At 43.4% G+C, this 24,036-nt stretch overlaps 1 protein-coding gene across 2 annotated transcripts in view; it reads right to left on the bottom strand.

Annotated features, from left to right (window-relative positions):
• The window catches only part of LOC144783023 (cytochrome P450 2G1-like), a 278,934-nt gene that overhangs the window by 120,725 nt on the left and 134,173 nt on the right, over positions 1-24,036 (bottom strand). The window lies entirely within an intron of this gene.

Raw genomic sequence — 24,036 nt, 5'->3', positions numbered from 1 at the left:
GCCAACTTGATAAACTATTTTGTTTTTCAAAAATAAAGTCCCAAATGGAGAGTTGGATCTTGAGAAAAAATCATTGATTGTGTTGATGAGCAGGGACTTTTCATCGTGCCTGAGAGACTCCCTCCCCAGGCGCACCTTATGATGTAGTCCCAGGCAGGGAACGCCATAGTCACCCTGCCCTGTCATCAGCTTTAGGTTTTCATGGTACGTTTCAGCTAAGGCACAGCTGATGGAAACCCTGCTATTGCCTCATTCTTTAATAGGGTGGAGGAACCGTTAGCATTGCAAGGTCGGTGAACTGAAAAACACAAAAGATCACTAGGTAAGAAATATTATATTATGATTTTTTTCCATAACTTCCTGAATCACAGCTAAATCCATAATCCATCACACCCAATTTATGGCATTAAGTCATGTATCTGAAATGATAGATTGTCCTGTGTTAGCCAATGCCACAAAATCTTTAATAATGTATCACGGCCTTTCCACGAAGTGGGAAAGATTTGGTGTAAAAATAAATGGAACATTAGATGAGAGGGGTAAGTACCCACCTCGATTATTAATCACAATTCGATGAAATAATAACTTTATTGCGTGATTTAAAAAAACATTGCAAATACAGGATTTAGAAGGTATCAAAAAGTGTCATTTAAAATACGTTTAAAAGTTCATTCAAATGAGTAAATAAGTAATATTCAATATGAGTAAGTAAGGTCCGATATAGGTAAAAATGACTGGTGAAGCCTACCAGGTCATTGTGCCAACGAGTGACCACAGACTGTGGGCCCCTCACAAAGTTTTTTTGCTGCGTGATCCATAAATCTGACAAGGGCACAGTTTAATTTAGTGTTCCTCGGATCGAAGCAAGCTAGGACTGCTGCCCTACATGTTCTAATCATTTTTGTATTCCATAGGTACTTGAAGAGGGCCCGTCTTTCAGTCAGCAGCTCAGGGCAAAGACAAATGATATGTATTATGTCTTCCTTATACTCCCAGCAAAGTCGGCATGAGTCTCGTCCTTGCTCTCTTTTCCATTTTGGCAAATGAACCAACAAGTTAAGAACTCCCAGTCTCAATTTTAAAAGGCTTCATTTCGTTCGTGCAGTGAAGGATACGGTTAGATACTGCTGTGGGATCAACAAGGAATAAGATTGCAGAGTCAGCCACCCGTGACTTCTTTTAGCTAGGCGCGCCTTGTCTTCGACTATTGAAAGCTGTTTGGTGCTTATTTTCGCCAGCCTTTTGAATTCCTTCTGAGTTACATACATGCTCCAAAGATCCTTTAGGCATAGGGTTGTTATCCCTTTTAACCAGTAATCATGGCCTGCTCGCCATGAATTCGATTGGAGGGTGGCCCACAAGTAATGTCCTAGGCTGCCTTCCTTTGACGACCTCAGTTTGTGACAACACACAAGAAAAGTCATAGCCCTGGCAAGTGGTTGATGGCAAATTCCCAGTTCCAACCTTATTTGTGCCGGTGAAGTTTAGGGTGGTAGCTTAAATACTGATCCATATATTTTTGTAATAATGTTGTCCAATTGGCCGCTGTCCAGGCGTTTTAAGACTTCGCTACCATAGGTTAGAGTAGGGATGATTTTTGCCTGTGCGACCTGTATAGTTGATGCGAAAGTTGGGCCTTGTAGTTTCTTCTGAATTGAACCAATTGCAAAAGCAAGTGCAGCACCCTTCCTTTTTTGTTCTTCTAAGTGGGATTTATATTTATCGTTGTTATTGAAAATAACTCCTAGATACTTATGGCTGTGTGATTCCACAACACTTTCCTTGTTCAAATTCCAAGACAGTTTTTTTGCTTTCCCCGGACGGACTGCCAAGATTTTCGTCTTCTTATTGTTGATGTGGAGCTCGTTCTTGATAGCGTATTCAGAGGTCGCATCCAGGAGCCTTTGCATTCCAATCTTTGTTTTGCTGAGGAGGACCACGTCATCAGCATACAAAAGGTTTGACAGCAGAAGATCAGCCACTTTAGGGGCGTGAGAGTTAACCTTATTTAGGGCGTCAGGAAGGTCAGATAAAAATAGGTTAAAAAGTATCGGGGCCAGAACACAACCCTGCTTTAAGCCTTTTGTTGTCGGAATTGGGCGTGATAATCTCGAGCCGTCCCCGATCTTAATCCTGACCCATGTATCTTGATGTAGAAGTTGTATGGCTCTTAAGAGGTCAGGTGGAATATTGAGTCTGGACAGCTTCTGCCATAACTTTGCTCTGTTCACATTGTCAAAGGCCGCTTGAAAGTCGATGAACCCCAGGTAGAGTGGGCAGGAGCTAAATTTTGCTTGGTCAATCAGGCAGGAGAGGGTCATGAGATTGACTGAAGTGCCAGTGTTGATTGTAAAACCAGTCTGGTTTGGAGGAATGATGGAGTTTTCGTCCACCCATACCCTGAGTGAGTTGAGCAGCAGACCCGCGAAGTACTTAGCCTCATTGTCGATAATGGCAATGAGGCGATAGTTCCCAGGGGAATTTCTTTTCTCCACCTTTAAAGATTGGTGCCAGGATCGATCCCCGCCAAGCAGGTGGTATGATGTTATTGTAGAGGATTGAGTTAAATAAGATGCTTAACTTCTCAGCCCAGAAGGTAACATCTTCCTTGTACAAGGCCTGGGGGATTCATCCTTGGCCTGGTGCCCCGTCGTTCCGACCCTTTTTTATCAGTTTCTCAATTTATGCCTTGTCGACAGTTGTTGGATCCTTGCTATTATGAATCAAAGAGCACACGTTTGATAGTTCCATTTTTTGGTCTCCCTTAAGACGTTCCTTCATTATGGGCTTTGTTGTGTTCTGGACTGTAACCCGATCAGCATCTTTTTGGCCCACGTTATCATCGGAGGGGGAGCTCTGGTGTTCATTGAAGTGAAGATAGAGGAAATCAACCCACTCTGACTCCAGTATACATGAAGAAGCGACTTTAGATGCGCGCCCGGATGCACTGTTTATTGTGCGCCAAAATCTGGCGGAGTTGTTTGTTTTGATGTCATGCTGTAATTTGGCCCAAAACAAGTTTCATTGGTTTCTGCGCAGCTCACTTTTGACTTTCTTAAAGTAGTTACGGGCCTCTTTCAGTTTTGATATTTTTGTGGGGTCCGTTGGATCAGTTTTTAATGCCCGCCATGATCGATTCATGGTTCTAGTTGCGGATTGTATCACAGAATTCGAACAAGACATGTACATTTGCCTAGTCTGGGCTGTGTGCTTTATCGGTTTCCCATATTTGTGAATTAGTTCAGTTGCAAATGCTGACCAGTTGGCGATTGTGTCTTCCGGGCACCTACTGTGACGCTCAATAGATTGTTTTGCCTCTGTTGCTATCTGTTGAAAATTACTGAAGGAGCATTTGATTCGTTTTAGATTGATTGTAAAACTCTCAGATGGCAATGCCTTTCTTCTTCAAGTTGCACGAGACTGGTCATCAGTGATATCTCTTGGGGACAGTGGTCGCTTTCTGTTCTACTCCCAAGGCGGTAGCATGTTATTTGGTGGACTAATGAAAGGCTGACAAAGGTATAGTCGATTAGTGAAGTACCCTTTTTCTTGTCAGAATGAACAAGAGTCATTAAATACACCTGATAACTATGGTACAGGACAGGCAGGCTTAACTCAGAGGCAATGTGTAAAGTATTTATGCAGCACCAAAACAGTAATAAAATCAAAGCACAGCAGAAGAAAAATTCCAAACCATTGTATGGAAACTTATACTGTATTCATTGTGTTTCAGAGGCAAAGGAACAATACCGCTAGGCACAAATGAGAATTTAGAAAATAGAATAAATTGTCATAAATAAAGTGACATGAAAATTACAAACATCCAATAGGCGAAACTAGAGAGATGATTTTTTTTTAAAGTTTATGGTTCAGAATAGCACAAAAATGAAAGTGGCAACTGCGTTCAACTGGTCGCAGTAGACTAGGACAGAGGTGCGGTTTGAGGCAAACTGAGCTGGAGCATGGATTGAAAAAGAAATCAGGTTGTACCCAGTTGGATGTTTTACCTTCGCACTGGAAGTAAAAAATCCTCAATGGGGCAAGGCAGCAAGCTACGGCTGAGGATTGTTCCATGACATTGGATAGCCATTGGACGAGGTCCCAGTGAAGCTGTTGACTATTGACAGGAAAGCTCTGAGAGGGAGACATTTTTATGTCATGCCCAGTGAAGGTCCCTTCTTAACTAGATACTTTTGGAGCCGTTGCCTGGGGAAGATTTCTATGTTTAGACTTAGGGCCTGCTTAAAAATTAGGCTGTCCATCAGACCCCTGGTGGAGGTATGGTGGTGGTTGGAGACTGCCACACCAGTGGTCCAACCGCCATATTATGAGTACAGTGGTTGGACCATGAGAGGACTGCCACAGCTGCCAGGGATCCACAATCCATAGCTGTGGCACGGTCGTCTGAGGCAGCAATATGCTTCATGGTGCTGCTGAGGCACTATGAACCATATTACGAGTTTCCTCACTGTGACTCTAACCATGGTACTGAGACCACCATGGAAAGGGTGGCAGTGAGGAAACAAAGGGACCCCTTTCCTCAGGCCCATGGGATGTATGCATGGGGGCATATGGAGTGCCCCATGTGGATGCACCCCTTTTCCTACACCCCTTAGAATTCACAGTCCATGCTGTGCAGGAACGGCCTTTGATGCTCCTACTGTGGTGTCTTTTTGAAAGACACCACTGTGGGAATGCCCAAGGACTGCCCGCCAACAGACCATGAGGAAACTCCTAATCTGACTAGTGGCTGAAGGTCAGGTTTGACAGTGTGGGAGGGGGGTCGCATCATGGTGGCCCACTTCACACTGCCAAACTCGTAATCGTGCCCTCACTCCTTTTTTGGAGATCAGATTTTTTCAGTACAGCAAGGCTACAGGCTGTAGCCAAAGAGGTCTCAGTAACCTAGGGAACCCCTGGAGTGACCTATACTGGCCCCCAGAGCTAGGTTCTACTCCCCCCCCTGGTAAGGTGGTAAAAAGTCTCGGTCTGAGGATTGATGCAGACCTCTCGATGGCTTCCCAAGTCGCAGCCGTGGTTGGTTCTTGCACGGGTGTATTGAGGCAATTGCGGAAATTGGTACCCATCCTATCAGCCTCTACCCTGCAATCGATTGTATCTGCCACAGTCATTTCAAAACTGGATTACGGCAATGCACTATACCTCGGCTTGCCACAGAAGCTGTTGAGGAAGCTGCAGGTAGTACAGAACGATGCCGCAAGGCTGATCCACTCCCTGCCTAGAAACTCTCACGCCACCCCCCTGCTCCAAAAGTTGCACTGGCTACCGGTCATGTACAGAGTCCAATTCAAATGTCTCTGTGTGGCCCACAAGGCTCTCTTTGGTAAAGCACCAGAGTACATAAAACAACGTCTCATGAGATACGTTCCGGGTAGACCTCTGCGCTCAGGGAAGACCTCTAATCTGTTTCAACCAAGATTCAAGCTAAAAACCAGAGGAGGCAGGGCTCTGTCTGTTCTTCTCCCACAGTTGTGGAATGCACTTCCGACTACTCTGAAGGAAGAATCTCAGTTACTGCCCTTCAGAAAGAAATTAAAAACTCATTTATTTAAAAGGGCGATGACTTCAGCATAGTCGATGGGTATGCCTGAGAGATTTGGGCTAACAGTGTGTTGTGTTGTTCTGTTTCTAAGCGCTTAGAGACCGGCGGTGATAGGCGCTATACAAATAAGCAATAACATAACATAACAATGTAGCTGGATACCTTTTCGGTGAGGTTCTGATGAATAGGATTTACAGCTGCAAAAAAAGTTGATGCAGGAGCAACCAGGATCATCTGCCCTGTGGCAGCGCATCTTTATCGAATCAGCTAGGTAGCTTTTTGGAGCAAAGCATTTCTAAGTCCCAGGTATCAGGAGATGCCAGGAAAAGGGATGTATGACGTTACAACGCATACATTTACAATGCCTGCCTTTACATCACAAGTTTTACAACGCATACCATTACAAAGCATAGTGCTTTTGGGCGCTGGATAGTGAATAGTTTAATTTACTATTCCAACTCCAGTCCCCGTGGATAGTAGGGAAGGTGTTGGATAGTACATTAAACCTATTCCCTATCCTAGAGCGCCCCCAGTGCAATGCGTTGTAATAGTTTGCGTTGTAAAAGTTGGGTCGTAAAGGCACTGCGTGGTAAAAGTTGCGTTGTAAAGGATGTTTACCCAGGAAAAGTACTCTTTTACACAAGCCAAGGTTTCAGTACCTCAGGAAAGCCCCTTGGGCATCAAAACTTTTCTGCAGAAGGCACCAGCAGGATCCAGAGCAGTTTCAGTTGGAACTTATCTCCTGGAACGTTACAGGAAAGTCTTCTTGTAACTTGCTGTATCCCTGTAGCTTTAAAAAGAGGTCAGTCTATGAAATTTCGAGTCAACTTCTTTGTCTTCGGCACATGAGTACAGGTCAAGTCCTTTAGTGCTCTTCTGATTTGTCAGACTACATCTTCAGCCCTCTTCTGATCTCTCACACATCTGGTAGTCTTTTCAGTAGGATACTCGGGCAGTCACATTTATGCATGGCACCACCATGTGGGTTCGGGAGACTCCTGGCTCCTCCATAACCAATAGGGTAAAGGTTCCAAGCAGTGTCTCTACCCACATATGCAGTATTTTCTATGTGCTCTGCTAAAAACAATCCCACAGTGCATCTCTTAGCTGTATTATCAATCTGATTACCAAATTAACTGTGGCTTGGAACTCCCAGAACTCGTTTATTACAGAGCATGTCAACTATGAATCCTTGTAGGCTGGTCTGTCCGAGCTATAGACAAGTTGTGGCCACGTATCGAAGGAACACTAGCTGGTACACCTCTGTGGGACTTGGAACGGTTCCCCAAAAGGGACAAATCTACCAATGTATACTTGCACACCTGATGAATGCCACTCCTATGATCTGGGAAAACATTTGCAAATGCCACCGCCTCGCCATCTTCCCATCCCCTCATATGCTTATACATCATAATCTATCCTTCACCCCAGCCATGATCTCCGGACCCTTTGATAGTTGGAGACATGGGGATTGAACCATGATTTCAGATCTTTTTGAGAGGGTTGAAATCAGATCCTTTATGAGGTTTAAGCAAATATTCAGCGTAGAGGAAGATGAAGGCTATTACCATGTCCACGTTAGACACTGGGAGCCTGATTCATAAACTTTATGTAAGTTTACAATTGGTTGGAATCCATAAAGATGTTAAATAGTAGTATCTCTATGAGTTTGGAGTTTCCGCACGCAAAAAGATAGGACTTTCCTATTGTTTTATGTGCAGAGTCCACACTCGTAAAGATACTACTAGTAAATCTCTTTGTGCATACCAAACAAAAGTAAACTTACACAACAGTGTTAGTTTACCTTTGTAAATCAGGCTCAGTGGGACTATTCACTAGGGGTGAGTGGAACTCGTGGAGTTTCACACCATGAAATTCCGCGGAGTTACATAACAATTCTGCAAGATTCTGCATAGTCCCACAATGGGTCCGGAATCGGCACATCACACTGATTTTAAGCACCTTGTTCTGCACTGAAATATCAGTGAATTTTCCACCACAGGGTACGAAAGAGGGCGCTGTTTCTTTCCTACCGCTCGAGTAGATTTTCTACTTTAGGGGCAGCTTTCTCGCTGCAAATGGTCACAACGGGCCATGTAAAAAATTTTTGCTGGTGCCAACCTAGCACCCAAAAAGAGCGGTAGGGGAAGCCAATCCTCGCTCGTGCTCCCCAATTTTTGGGGTGACATGCATGCAAGAAAAAACAGGACGGTTGACAGAGTTTTTCTGGAATTCTGCCTAACAAGTGTAACACAGAGTGGGCAAAACTCCACGAACTCCGCTCGCGAAGGGGAATGTATTGCCCTCCTCCACTATACACTCAGGTAACTTACACTTGTGAGCAATTTATACACATAATTTACTTTTACACTTTTGTGTAAGTTTACTAATTTGGACTATTCCCAATATGTGAGTTTAAAGTTACTCACAAGTGTAGACACACATGTCTCTATCCCCTGAAACAAGAGTAAGTTACTAAAAAGAAACAGCAGCAAGTCTAGCTCCACACAAGGCCAAACACTGATATTGCACACCTTCCCATTAAAATATTGTAGGTACTAACTTAAAATAACATCCAATAGGATTTAGTTAAATTACAAATAAATTATTTAAAATATGATTTAATTTTTAAAAATATATAAAAACAAAACATATTTATTATTCACTTCTATAAATATTTTAACAACCAATTTAAATTAAAAAAATCAAAAGAATACTTTTTAAAAAGATATTTTTTTAATCCCCTGACAGTTGCCAGGATAACAAAAATATGATGCTCTTATGGAAGACATCCATGCACGAAATGTTTAAGCTTGCTGGCCCGCAAAAGACGTATTGTTTGCAATTCAGTGGGCTTTCAACCCGCACACAGCATACCATTAGTTGCTTTTGCTACCAATCTCATTTGCAATCTTTTGATTGCTTAACTACCACAGGCTTCCCTTCCTTTCTTACATTACCTCCTCCCTGGAGCATGGACCAAGTACATGTGTTCTTTCTTGTCTTTTTTCTTCCTACTCTTTTGCAACAGACTATTATTTTGTAATATAAGCGTTTCAGTATTAATACTAGACTTGCAATGTGCTTTCCTATGGATAACACAGGAGTACGTCTCTTATTTATGTTACATTCACCCTATCTGTCGTAACTGACGCTTTAGTTACTTACACCTACAGCTGTACTACTCAACACCTCCCTACTCTATGCTACTCCACTCCAAGCCAATTGACTCCACACCACTTTACACCACTCCACTTTACACAACTCTACTCTATGCTGCACCACTCTACTCTATGCCACTCGACTCTATGCAACTCGACTATACGCTATGCCACTCCATTCTACTCTACCCCACTCCACGAAACTCCACTCTACTCTACTCTAAGCCACTCAACAGCAGGCCACACTACTCTGTGCCACTTCACACAATGCCACTCTATGGAACACTAAGGGACTCTACTCTACCGGTCTGAGGGGGACGGTGCTCAACTGGTTTACATCTTTTCTCGAGGGCCGCCGACAAACGGTCTGGGCCTCCCCGAGCTCCGCCGAGATGCCGCCATTGGGAGTCGGTGTTACGCAGGGCTCTGTGTTGAGCCCGACTCTTTTTACCATCCTTATGACACCTTTGGCGGCACTGGTGGAGTCCTTCGGGGCCCAGATCGTGTCCTACGTGGATGACACTCAAGTGCTCTTCACGTGTGGGAAAGATCAGGCTTTTGATGGAGAGAATATCCGGGGCTGCCTGGAGATGGTCTTCAGCTGGTTTCAGCTGAACAGCCTCAAAGCCAATTCCAACAAATTGGAGGTGTTGTTCTTCGGTTGTCCCCGTGACCCCGATTGGCAGGCTTCGTGGCCCATAGATATGTGTCCCCCTGCCCAGGCATCGCTTGTGGCAAAAAATCTGGGAGTGAAGATTGATAATAATCTGACGCTGAGATCACATATTCTTGGCCTGACGGGCACCTGCTTTGGTATACTCAAGATGCTCCGGAAGTTCCTGCCTTTGCTCACAGAAGAGCATAGAAAGATCACTGTGCAAGCCTTAAATGGCTCCAGACTGGACTATGCGAACGTCCTGTATGTAGGTCTTCCGGACTATCTTGTTCAGCGGCTGCAGGTTGTGCAGAATTCCGCGGCCCGCGCCATTTTTGGCCTCCATAGGCGAGTGAGAGCCTCCGGTTTGGTGCGGTCGCTTCATTGGCTGCCCATCCGGAAGCAGATCATGTTCAAAGCACTGACCTTGGCGCATAAAGCGCTTTTTGGCGCTGGAGCAAAGTACCTACAACGCAGGCTTGCTCTCTACCGCCCGGCTAGATCGCTGCGGTCTGAATCTTTGTTTCTGGCTGCGGTCCCTCGAGTGAGGAAGGCACGTACGGGGGGGCGCTCCTTTAGTTTGAGGGCCCCTCAGCTGTGGAACACCTTGCCTCTGGCCCTACGGTCCTCCTCTAATCTGCTTCTGTTTAGGAAGAGCCTTAAGACCTGGCTTTTTAACCTTTAGGATGTCTTTCTTTTTCTCCCATGTTCGGTGTCTGCTTTTATGGTGTTATGTTTTTTATACTGAGCTGCCTCGACAAACCGCCGGGACACTCCTCTGGAGTAGCCGTGCGCTATAGAAATAAAATTTTAACATAACATAACATAACATACTCTATGGCATTTTACACTACTCTATTCTGCATTGCTCCAATCTATGCCACTGCACTCTATGCCACTTCACTCTATGTTATTCCAAGCCACTCTGCTTTACAACACTCAACTATATGTCAATATACTCTATACCACTCCAAACTATTTCTACCACTCTACTCTATACCACTACACCCTACTTAATGCCACTCCACACAATGCCAGTCTATAGCACTCTATGCCACTCCACTCTGTGCCACTCTATTTAAGCCACTCCACTTTATGACACTCCACTCCACTTTATGACATTCTATTCTATGCCACTGTAATCTACATTACTCCACTGTATGCCACTCTTTGTGAGTCCACTCTATGCCATGCAACTTGACTTATGCTATGCTGTTCCACTTCATCCAACTCTATGTCCCTCTACTCTACACCACTCATTTCCACTTTATGCCACTCTACTCTACTTCAACGCTCTACTCCACTCTATGCTACTCTATGCCACTCTACACCCCTCTACTACACGACATTCCAATCCACACAATGCCACTCTTCTCTATAACACTCCACTCCACTCAATGCCACTCCATTCTAAGCCACTTTACTCCATGCCATTCAACACCACTTTTTGCCACTCTACTTTATGCCACTCTACTCTATGTTACTCTACTCTTCGTCAATCTATTCAACTCTTCACCACTCCATGTCACTGTACACTACTCCATACTACTCCCTGCCACTCTACTCTACTCCACACCACTCTATCACTCTACTCTATGTCACTCTACTCCAGTCTACACCACACCACTCTACGTCATTCATCTCTACTCCATACCATTCTACTCTATGCCACTGAACACCACTCTACTCTACACCCCTCCATGCCACTCTATTTTATTCCACTCTATGCCACTCCACTCTACAGTGTGCCACTCCACACAATGCAACTCTACTCTGCTCTTCCGCACTCTACTATATGCCACTCCACTCTATACTTTACTACACCACTATACCATACTCCATGCCACTCAATGCACATTACACCACTTTACTGTATGCCACTGTACTCTACTCTATGCAAGTCTACTCCACACTATGAATTTCTACTCTATGCCCTGCTATTTTACACCACTTCATGCCACTCAAAGCCGATCTACGTCATTCCACTCTATGCCACTCCGCTTTACGCTATTCTATTCTATTACACTTCACTCTTAGGCCCTTTACTTTAAGCCACTCCATTCTACACCATTCAACTCTACACTACTCCATTCTACTCTATGCCTCTCTATTCCACTCTACACCACTCTACTCTACCCCAATCTACTCTTCATTACTCTACTCTATGTCACTCCACACCACTCTATGGCAGTACACACCACACAACACATCGCTCCATTCTATTCTATGCCTCGCTTTTCCACTGTAAGCTACTCCATTCTACACCAGACTACTCCACGCCACTCCATGCCAGTACACTCCGCACAATGCGACTCCACTCTATGCCACTCCCCTATATACACCTTCACTTAATTCTACTCTATGCCTCTCTATGCCGCGCCACTCTGTGCCAATCTACTCTGCATCACTCTACTCTAAGCCACTCTACACCTCTCCACGCCAGTAAACTCCACACAACACCAATTAACTCCACTCTACTCTTCACTCCTCTTCTCTACTCTACGGCACTCTCGGCCAACCTCACCCTACTCTTCCCCACTCTACTCTATGGCACTCCACTTCACTCCACTCTATGCCACTCTACTCTTTGCCACTCTCTAGCACTCAACTCTCTACCACTCTACACTGCTCTCTGCCAATCTATTCTACACCACTCTTCTCTATTCCACTCCCCTCTATGCAATAACACTCTACTCTATGCCACTCCCGTCTATTACACCCCACTCTATGCCACTCCACTCTACACTACCCAACTCTATGCCACTCCACTCTACTCTCTGTGGCACTCTAAGCCACAGTGCTCTATGCCACTGTACTCTATGCCACTCTCCTCTATGCTACTCCCCTCTTCTCCATGCCACTCTATTGTCTCTATGCCATTTCCTACCACTCTATGCCAATCTTCTATATGCCACAATATGTAACTCCACTCTTCGCCATTCTACTCTACACCACTCAACTCTACTCCACTTCACTCTACCCCACCCCAAAAAACGATACCACTCTATGCAACTCTGCCACTCTACTCTTCACCACTCTAGTCTATGCCACTTCAGTCTATGCCACTTAACTGTATGCTACTCTATGCCGCTCCACACTTAATCACCCTACTCTATGCCATCTCCTCCAGTCTACACCACTCTACACCATTCCTTTCTACTCCACACCATTCTTCTCTATTTCACTCAACACCACTATATACTGCGCCCCTCCATGCTCCTCTATTCTATTCCACTCTACTCTATTCCCCTTCATTCTACAGTACGCCAATCCACACAATGCCACTCTACTCTGCTCTACCGCACTGTACATTATGATTCTCCACTCTACTCTATGCCACTCTACACCACTATACCGTACTCTAAACCACTCCAAGGCACATTACACTACTTTACTGTACTCCACTGTACTCTACTCTGTGCCAGTCTACTGCACACTATACATTTCTACTCTATACCACTCTACTCTAAAGGCACTCCCCTCAATGTCACTGAACACCAATCTATGTCATTTTACTCTATGCCACTTACCTTTATGCTACTCTATTCCACTACACCCCACTCTATGCCACTTTACTTTGCTCCACTCAACTCTACACCATTCAGCTCTTCACCTCTCCATTCTACTCTATGCCCCTCCATTCCACTCCACAACACTCTGCACCACTCTACTCTATGTCACTCCACACCACTTCACAACTGTACACTCCACACGATGCCACTCTACTCGACACCACTCCAATCTATTCTATGCCTCGCTATTTCACTTTCAGCCATTCCACTCTATGCCACTCTACCCCATGCGACTCCATGCCAGTACACTCCATAAAATGCCACTCCACTTATGCCACTCAACTTTATTCTACTCTATGCCACTCCATTCTATGCCAATCTACTATGCACCACTCTACTCTATGCCACTCTATGCCACACCAAGCCAGTACACTCCACACAACACCACTCAACTTTATGCTACTGCACTCCACTCTATGCCATTCTACTCTACTTTAATTTATGGCACTCTCTGCCACCCTCTCGCTAATCATCACCACTCTACTCTATGGCACTCTACTCTACTCCACTCCACTCTATGCCACTCTACTCTTTGCCCCTCTACCCTCTGCCACTCAACTCTACACCACTCTACTCTACTCTCTGCCAATCTATTCTACACCACTCCTCTCTACGACACACCCCTCTACACAATGTCACTCTACACTACGCCACTCTACTCTATGCCACTTTACTCTATGCCACTCCAGTCTATTACACCCCACTCTATACCACTCCACTGTACATTACTTTACTCTATGCCACTCTACTCTACTCCATGCCAATCACTGTTGCCTTGTAGTGTAGTTCCTATATCCCTAATGGGCTCTGCGCATTGGAATAATATACACTATCGATTTGACAAAAGCCTGAGATCAGTATGTCTCTATCGAGTACATTAAACTTAATTGTGTGTGCCAGCTAACTCAGAGGTCACTAGAAACATTCTCGAATGAACAAGAAAGGATTAGTCTCTGACAACCGCATAAACATGACAACTTTGTTTCCCTTAGAGCCGGAACAATATCTTCAGAGTCATGGAAACAATAGATAACTATTTCACTCAGTCAATCATGCATGCTTAGTTTCTACAGAGTTGCATAGAAATATAGAGACAAGCGTTTCAATAAAAAGGGTTTATTGAACAGTCTTATTTCTCATGCAAGAGATATGAAGTGCTACAATCGTTAGACAGAATGCAAAGTATAATGCGTACAGCGTAAACAGTAATATGAAATAATACTGTCATAGCATTGTCTGTTGCTATGACATATGAAAATACATACATAAATAACACAGGCTAAAATACTCAACTGGTGCTTCTAAAATACACCTACCACGTTGTACCTAACCTAGGTCTAGTACAATGGAAGAAGTAGGTGCTGTTTTAGCTATAGTTTAGTTTCGCCAAGAATTGCCAAAGGTTTCTCAAGGTTCTAATCAGCCCTATACCTTAGAATGAGAGAGGTTTGTATCTCTTTCCCGGGACTCGATTTCACAACACCCCACAAGGGGAGTCAGAAACACTGGAGCTGGATTCTCGACAGGAGGATGACAGCGTCTAGTCAGTGCGTCAGCTGGAGACTTGGCTTCCTTCGCAACTTGCTGTGGCAAGCTGCGTCGTGCAAGTAGGTAGTCAAACGGCACCAAACCACACCATGTTTTGCAATAGCAAGTGAAGGTATATTTATACCTTGAAGGTGTTTAGGAATGTCGGTATTGAAGTAAAAGTTGGGCATATGAACGTCATGAATGAACCCCTAAGGAATAGATGTTCATGCATAATAAATGAGATCTTGGAGAAATCAATATCCAAGCAAGGGGAAGTCCCTAACGGCTTAAGAGTCTGGTTTTCCAAAAACCCGTTGTGACGTAGATGAACGGAGGGAAGTAGCCATGCCTGTATTTGAGTAGCATGGGCTATGCTTAAATAAGGACTGGATATCTATGCATATATAAGGGCGATGTGAAATGCACCTATATAAGGGCATAAATCTGGAAATGCATACGGAATCTAAATCGATACACAACACCCACTCCACTTTCTTATGTACGACGTTACTAAGTTTCAAACATATCTAACTCATATCGACACATGAAGTGCTAAAAGCATGTTTAAAACACATTGTATATAATGTATTCAAACTATTGCATTAGTGCTGTACACATTAAAGCCATGTTCCATTCTAAGCATATATTTATATTTTGAAATGCTAAATGAATGAATCATGAAAATATACATTTATGAAATGGCTCGCAAATATAGAAGAAAAAAAGGCCAAAATCATCTCAAGTCAGATTACATAAAACTGTTTGTATGTGGACAAGGTCATATATTGTCTCTGGAAGTATCAAAAGAATTCTTGTTCTCTATGAATAGTTCTACTATAAGCAGATTACTTGCGCCAAAAAATGAAAAATACAAATTTGGAAAAAAAAATAATCATAGGAAAAATTCCCAAAGTTAGTACCTTGTTTTTGAAAAATGAAGGTCAAATTCAAAGTCTCTCAGAACACTGTGTGCTAAATTCAAAAGTCAGTGTTAGGGCTTGTAGAAAACATGAAATCTTCTATGTCTGTTGACAAAAAGTAAAAGTTGTCTACAATTGTAGGTGAAAGTTGGAATACCTTGTTTAGAAGATTAACCTCACATAGATGTGAAACATCGGCATCAGCATTGGTCGCATTAGCAATGTTCCTGTTGGATGGTACCTGCACGCCTGTTGTTTCCTCTCGTACCTCAGCAGTTGCAATTTGCGTCTGTGATATCTCAATGAATGCCGTCATCAAAATGGGTAGCCGCTGGGGACAACACAGAGCATGGGCTGTTACCGGGTCCAGCAAAGTATCAAAATCCGTTGGCATGAGTGATGGGAGTGTCAGACAGATGTCTAGCATGCATTCTTCTCCGCATAGCAGGAAGTATAGAACAGGTAAGATCAATCTTGCCAAATTGGTCTGAATGACAGAAACCATGTGGTATTTAATTCTCGTAGATGAGGTAGTCCCAAAATTTGGATGATGCGCACACAACACTTCATCGCCAGAAGAGTTGTCTCCATGGAGAACTGGGCGTCGCTGGTGATTTGGCTTGCCATATCGTAGTAGTAGGAGCAAAACTAGTATCCCTGCAACGAGTCCCAAAAGGAGGGGCAGTCTGCCAAACACAGAGTGCACGTAGTTTGGAAGGATTCCAAGGACTGCTTGAAAAGGTGCTAACAGTCTGGAAAATACGGTCTTAAATACATTTATAATATCGCTCGTATCAGACATGCTTAAGATATGACTTAACATTTCTGAGAAATGTATAGGGCAGTTTGTATTCAAAAGGGCATGTATCTCGGGAGAAGTCCTTGCGACTTGGAGAACTAGGTCTCTTTGGCCGAGGTCAGTGGCACAGTTTTTTTGTAAAAGAATGGCTTTCATTCTGCTTAGAGTATCAATTCGTATAGAAGAGATGTTCAGTGAAGGCCAAAGTGGCGACTCCCTGACTGACTTGGTTTTTGGAAACAATACTAGCATACAGTAAGTGACCCTGGATGACACAGTTACTAGATATGGTGTACCTGGCAACATGCCACAGCAGTTGTGATCATTCAACATGAGGTAACTCCCATTCGAAAGTTGTCAAAAATTGGATCAATCACTGCAGCTGGTGAACCTTGCAGGTGACAGGATAAGTTGATAGAGGAACCATCCCAGGCTCCATGTAAATTAATATCCCGACTAAGGAGTGAACTGCTTAGTGCGTTTTCACAGTTTGAACCGCTAATATGTTATGTTATGTTATGTTACGTAGCTTTTATATAGCGTACGGCTACTCGATAAGAGTGTCCCGACGCTTTCCACCAGCGGCTCGTACTGAAGTAACACAACACAGTTAAAAACAGAAAACATCAAAGAAAAGTAAATAAAAACAGTAGGCAGTAGAACAGACTAAGAGTTAAAAAGCCAAGTCTTCAGGCCCTTCCTAAACTGGAGCAGATTGACAGTGCTGCGGAGTGAAAGTGGAAGCAGGTTCCAAAGCTGGGGAGCTCTGCAACTAAAGGATCGCCCTCCAGCGCAGGCCTTCCTCACCCGCGGGACCACAGCTTTAAAGATGGATTCCGAACGGAGGGAACGGACTGGACGATAGAAGTTCAGTCTCCGCTGCAGATATCCCGCCCCTGATCCATGCAAAGCTTTATGCATCAGGGTCAGGGATTTAAACTGGATCCGCTTCCTAATGGGGAGCCAATGAAGCGTCTGAAGCAACCCGGAAGCTCGGGCTCGTCTACCTAGACCGAAAATCGCCCGGGCAGCTGAGTTCTGCACCACCTGAAGACACTGCACACACCCCCATTCCAACATCTGTGTGTGTATGGTAATTCCCAGGATATCTTGATGTATTCTTTCCCCAACCTTTCATATGTACCTGCTGGTATGTGTTTTAGGCAATACTGAAAGTGGAAAATTGTAACAGGCAGAGTGATTGTTCCATGTATTATCCATTCAGTAGCTGGGTTTTCTGCTACCATAAATGGTAATCTTTCCAGTTTTTCAATACTCTGTACTGTATAGTCTGCTCCCCTGTGTGCCAATTTGATCTGTTTATCAGTGAGATTGAATTCTGAAAACAGTGACGTAGTATTGAATAAACGCTAAGCCACCTAGCCTGAACGAAGGTTTTGTAACGTCAAGCCTAATAGCATGATAGAACGTAATTGCGACTGACCATGTTGCAACATGACCAAGTTCTGTTCCATGATGTCTATGGCATAAGACACTATGCTGTCCACTGAATATATCCTGGATGACAGAGTCATTAACCCATTGTCAACCACTGAGATAGAGTTCTCTAAATGAATATGATCAATTTCTCTTATCTGTTCTGCAGTCTCTGCTTGTGTAATCTTCCATATTTCGTTATATGCAGCATATATAGCGCCATATATAAAACATTTTTGACGCGGTCTTCTTGGTCCTGACAAGAATTCCCTAAGGTCTGCGCCATCTTTAAGTAAAGATAAGTGTTGCTTTACATCCTTAAGTGTAGATGTCTGTAGCCAATCAAGGCAGAGTTTCCCTACACTGTATGTTATTACTTTTCCAGGATACTGTCTTTGAACATATCTTCTGTCTGGCTTATTGAATGTGAAACCCTGTGTTTTGTTCAGGAATCTATCATGACAGTTGATTGTGTCTGTGGGCCAGATCAACCATTTATTCCAATCTGGATCTCTCTGTTGTGATGCAAAATAGTATGTGCGTCGACCTCTGAAGTGTTATCACTCTAAGGTGTAGGTTTAGGTATGGACAGAATGTTCATGTCTTTGATCTTGGCTAACCCAAGGCAAGACGTCTGTTGGACAGTGTCATTGAAAAACATAATTTGCTCAGGGATGATACAGGCTCTAAACATAGCTTCTACACCCTGTACCTGCCAATCTTTTGTAGCCCAGGCAGTTTTAGTCTCAATGTTGTCTTTCCAAAAGTTGAAATCTAGTTTAGACAGTTGGGCATAAAAGGGTGCAGAATAAATCTGTTTGGTATTTGTAAACATACTTTTCATTCCTTTTTTCGTTTACATTCTTAAAGTAAAAAGATTCTGGATTGGATACATTGAACCCTGAAAAGTATGGAAATTTCATAGCAAAAGTTTTTGAGCTACCATTTGGTGGCATAGGACGACGTTCCATTGGTTATACATTATTACATTTCTAGGATTTGCAGATTTGTGCAAGAAAGGATGACCATAATGGTCATAACAATACATTTGTTCATAGTCTGATGAACCCTCTAAATATTGTTGATTGGTGAATACTACAGACATTTCTAGATCAGACATCATATTATTAATAGTCTCGAAGTCCCAATCATCTGAAAAGGTGCTAGATGAAACAAAGTCACTTAATGAAATCTTGAATAAGTGTGGAATCTTCAACAGCTCCGACGGGCCAAAAATGTCATATTCCATTTTGTCCCAAGCTATACCATCAGGTATAGGAACAACTGTGATGTTCACTGATTACAAGTCTCTTTGTTCATGATGGGATGATTTGTGTCATGCAAGGATCAAGTACAATATCAATAAACATAGACGAAAATCAAATCTATATTTTGGAATGACATGTCCAGCCGGACAGAGGTCATTCAAGTTTACTTAATAAACGAATATCCAGAATAAAACAAGGATACCTTCCACAATGCCCCTGTGAGGTACACAAGCCTGTGCCCAGCACTTACGGGGTGCACAGTTGGAGAAAAGATAGGAAAGGTTTAAAAGGCAAACTAACGTTTTTCTGTTTACACATTCATTGTACAGAAAATATCAAGTAGCACCATTACATCAGATTAAACAACCAATTATGCTTGTATAAGGTGCATGAGCAAGTCGACGGCGTTTCGGTTCCCCTAAAGGATAATTGGAACCATCATCAGGACAAAATAAATAATTGCCTTATTACACTAAACCTCAAAATGCCTAAAGGAAAAATAGGGAAAGATAAGAAATAACATTTTTTTACAACAGGACAATAACAATTAAAAATTACAATGGAGTGACTCTTTGTGCAGGGTGTAACAACGTTTTCCTTTTTATGCCGAGTGAAGTTATTACGCCGTTTCTGTGGGTGAAAAAGTGGTGGTGGCCATGAACTTTGAGAATATAATTTCGTCTGTTATCCTAACGTAAACCGGTGCCTCTTAACGAGATGACTGACATGCAGAACGCAGTGAGCACGCACATTGGGCGAAGTGGACACGGTGTTTAGCAGCGGGAGTGCCTATTTGGAAAAATGGTGACGACCCGCTACAACGGGGGGGGGGAACACGAGGCGTGCTCTGCTTACCGAGGCAGTGCGTGATTGACCAAGGGCAAGTCGATGCTCAATATGGCCCGGACCAGCAAACCTCTGTAAAGGGACAGTCTGGGTGTTAGAGGTCGGGCATCGTTGTAACTGAAATTAAGTTGAAAATATACTACGGCTAGTCTTACCGAATTAAAGGCTGCCGGGGTCCGTGTTACAGGGTCGCAACCGGACGACGCCAGGGTAAGCCTATGGGAACCAGGGAAAAGGTTTCAGGATGTAGAACACGGAATGTCTGACAAGGTCAGAAACTAATCAAGGCTGTATAACTCACCCGAATCGGCGATCATGGAGGTATTCCCTGGCGTGCTGTTGTGCTCAGACCAGGAAGTGAAGAAGGGGCGGGTGTGTTGTGATTGGCCAGTGCACGTGAGGAAACAGGCATAAAAATAAACGAGGGGTGCCTGTTGCAGGAGCCATCTTAGTTGAGGTATAAGGTGATAACCATGCAGAGTGACATTTCAAAATTTACAGTTTTTCAAAAAACGTTTTTTGAAACAGTAAAGTGCGCGGCACTAATTCCAGAGTCTTGTAATTATATGTGACCAGTCTAAATTAAAGCAGTCCATTCCTCTTGAAGGTTCAAGCCCGAATTCAGGCTGTCTGTCTTCAGTATCCACTTCAATTCTTCTCTGTTCAGCATACGTGTTAGGTCGCCCCCTCTTGGTGGTATTCTGATTTGCGTGATGACCATCCAGCGAATCTCATTTTCAGTATGTCCTTTGCTTTCAAAATGTTCAACCAGGGGTGCATTTGCAGTTTTCCACCTGATGCGACTGCGATGCTGTGATATCCGTAGTTTAATTTTTTGTTTTGTCTGGCCTACATATATCAAATTGCATGGACATAGAATTGCATAAATGAGATTAGAGCTATTACAATTTGTCAAAGTATGCAGTTCATTCTTTACATTTTTGTATACAAATTCTTTACAATTAATTGTAAGGTCACAAACCACACAGGAGCCACATTTGAAATGGCCCAGCACGGGCGGTAGTGACCAATGGTCATGTAGTGTGATATTCCTACCAATTGAAGGTGGCAATGCTGCCCTGACCAATTGATCTTTAAGATTTTTACTTTTCTTAAAAGCAAAGAGTGGGGTGTCCCAGTTGAGGGGGCCTGAATTCAAAATGTGCCAGTTCTTTCTTATACACTGTTTCACCCGGTTGGATATGGCAGAAAAGGTGGTTACACACACCACTTTATTCTGAGTCTCATTTTGTTTAGGCTCAAGGAGAGCGTCGCGGGGACAGTACCAGGCTCTTTTCATAGAGTTTTTTATCAGACGCTTAGGGTAGCCTCTAAACCTGAGCTTCTCAGATAGTGTATCCGCCTCAGTAAAGTAGTCCTCTCTCTTAAAACAATTCCTTCTCAGCCTAAGGAATTGCGAATAGGGGAGACTGTCCCTAAGTGCTCTAGGATGACAGCTATTGTAGCTCAGGAGGGTATTCCTCTCAGTAGCTTTGCGAAATAGGGATGTGTATAGAAGACCCTCATGATGTTGAATAGTCAGGTCTAGAAAGGGGATACTGTCTTTGTTGTAAGATAAAGTAAATGTAAGGCCATTACAATTGTTATTAAGCCAGTGTGTGAAGCCTGGGAAATCTTCAATAGTGCCACCCCAAATTAAAAAGATGTCGTCTATGTAGCGTAGTTTTAATTTGGGGTGGCGCTATTGAAGATTTCCCAGGCTTCACACACTGGCTTAATAACAATTGTAATGGCCTTACATTTACTTTATCTTACAACAAAGACAGTATCCCCTTTCTAGACCTGACTATTCAACATCATGAGGGTCTTCTATACACATCCCTATTTCGCAAAGCTACTGAGAGGAATACCCTCCTGAGCTACAATAGCTGTCATCCTAGAGCACTTAGGGACAGTCTCCCCTATTCGCAATTCCTTAGGCTGAGAAGGAATTGCTTTAAGAGAGAGGACTACTTTACTGAGGCGGATACACTATCTGAGAAGCTCAGGTTTAGAGGCTACCCTAAGCGTCTGATAAAAAACTCTATGAAAAGAGCCTGGTACTGTCCCCGCGACGCTCTCCTTGAGCCTAAACAAAATGAGACTCAGAATAAAGTGGTGTGTGTAACCACCTTTTCTGCCATATCCAACCGGGTGAAACAGTGTATAAGAAAGAACTGGCACATTTTGAATTCAGGCCCCCTCAACTGGGACACCCCACTCTTTGCTTTTAAGAAAAGTAAAAATCTTAAAGATCAATTGGTCAGGGCAGCATTGCCACCTTCAATTGGTAGGAATATCACACTACATGACCATTGGTCACTACCGCCCGTGCTGGGCCATTTCAAATGTGGCTCCTGTGTGGTTTGTGACCTTACAATTGAGAGTAAAGAATTTGTATACAAAAATGTAAAGAATGAACTGCATACTTTGACAAATTGTAATAGCTCTAATCTCATTTATGCAATTCTATGTCCATGCAATTTGATATATGTAGGCCAGACAAAACAAAAAATTAAACTACGGATATCACAGCATCGCAGTCGCATCAGGTGCAAAACTGCAAATGCACCCCTGGTTGAACATTTTGAAAGCAAAGGACATACTGAAAATGAGATTCGCTGGATGGTCATCACGCAAATCAGAATACCACCAAGAGGGGGCGACCTAACACGTATGCTGAACAGAGAAGAATTGAAGTGGATACTGAAGACAGACAGCCTGAATTCGGGCTTGAACCTTCAAGAGGAATGGACTGCTTTAATTTAGACTGGTCACATATAATTACAAGACTCTGGAATTAGTGCCGCGCACTTTACTGTTTCAAAAAACGTTTTTTGAAAAACTGTAAATTTTGAAATGTCACTCTGCATGGTTATCACCTTATACCTCACCTAAGATGGCTCCTGCAACAGGCACCCCTCGTTTATTTTTATGCCTGTTTCCTCACGTGCACTGGCCAATCACAACACACCCGCCCCTTCTTCACTTCCTGGTCTGAGCACAACAGCACGCCAGGGAATACCTCCATGATCGCCGATTCGGGTGAGTTATACAGCCTTGATTAGTTTCTGACCTTGTCAGACATTCCGTGTTCTACATCCTGAAACCTTTTCCCTGGTTCCCATAGGCTTACCCTGGCGTCGTCCGGTTGCGACCCTGTAACACGGACCCCGGCAGCCTTTAATTCGGTAAGACTAGCCGTAGTATATTTTCAACTTAATTTCAGTTACAACGATGCCCGACCTCTAACACCCAGACTGTCCCTTTACAGAGGTTTGCTGGTCCGGGCCATATTGAGCATCGACTTGCCCTTGGTCAATCACGCACTGCCTCGGTAAGCAGAGCATGCCTCGTGTTCCCCCCCCCCCCATTGTAGCGGGTCGTCACCATTTTTCCAAATAGGCACTCCCGCTGCTAAACACCGTGTCCACTTCGCCCAATGTGCGTGCTCACTGCGTTCTGCATGTCAGTCATCTCGTTAAGAGGCACCGGTTTACGTTAGGATAACAGACGAAATTATATTCTCAAAGTTCATGGCCACCACCACTTTTTCACCCACAGAAACGGCGTAATAACTTCACTCGGCATAAAAAGGAAAACGTTGTTACACCCTGCACAAAGAGTCACTCCATTGTAATTTTTAATTGTTATTGTCCTGTTCTAAAAAAATGTTATTTCTTATCTTTCCCTATTTTTCCTTTAGGCATTTTGAGGTTTAGTGTAATAAGGCAATTATTTATTTTGTCCTGATGATGGTTCCAATTATCCTTTAGGGGAACCGAAACGCCGTCGACTTGCTCATGCACCTTATACAAGCATAATTGGTTGTTTAATCTGATGTAATGGTGCTACTTGATATTTTCTGTACAATGAATGTGTAAACAGAAAAACGTTAGTTTGCCTTTTAAACCTTTCCTATCTTTTCTCCAACTGTACACCCCGTAAGTGCTGGGCACAGGCTTGTGTACCTCACAGGGGCATTGTGGAAGGTATCCTTGTTTTATTCTGGATATTCGTTTATTAAGTAAACTTGAATGACCTCTGTCCGGCTGGACATGTCATTCCAAAATATAGATTTGATTTTCGTCTATGTTTATTGATATTGTACTTGATCCTTGCATGGGACCACTGTTGTTTTAGAAAATTGGTCCCTAGCTGACTGATTTGGGGTCCCTTGTTGTTACAAAAAGGGATGATTTGTGTGGCTTCCGGAGTAAGTTGACTTTCTTACTTGCTGTGTCCATTTTGACATATATTCCATTTATCAGCATACCCAGGAATG

The sequence above is a fragment of the Lissotriton helveticus genome, chromosome 9 (genome assembly GCF_964261635.1).
Source record: "Lissotriton helveticus chromosome 9, aLisHel1.1, whole genome shotgun sequence".
NCBI lineage: Eukaryota > Metazoa > Chordata > Amphibia > Caudata > Salamandridae > Lissotriton > Lissotriton helveticus.
The sequence above is the reverse complement of the archived record's forward strand: the minus strand, read 5'-3'. Positions and strand labels throughout refer to the sequence as shown.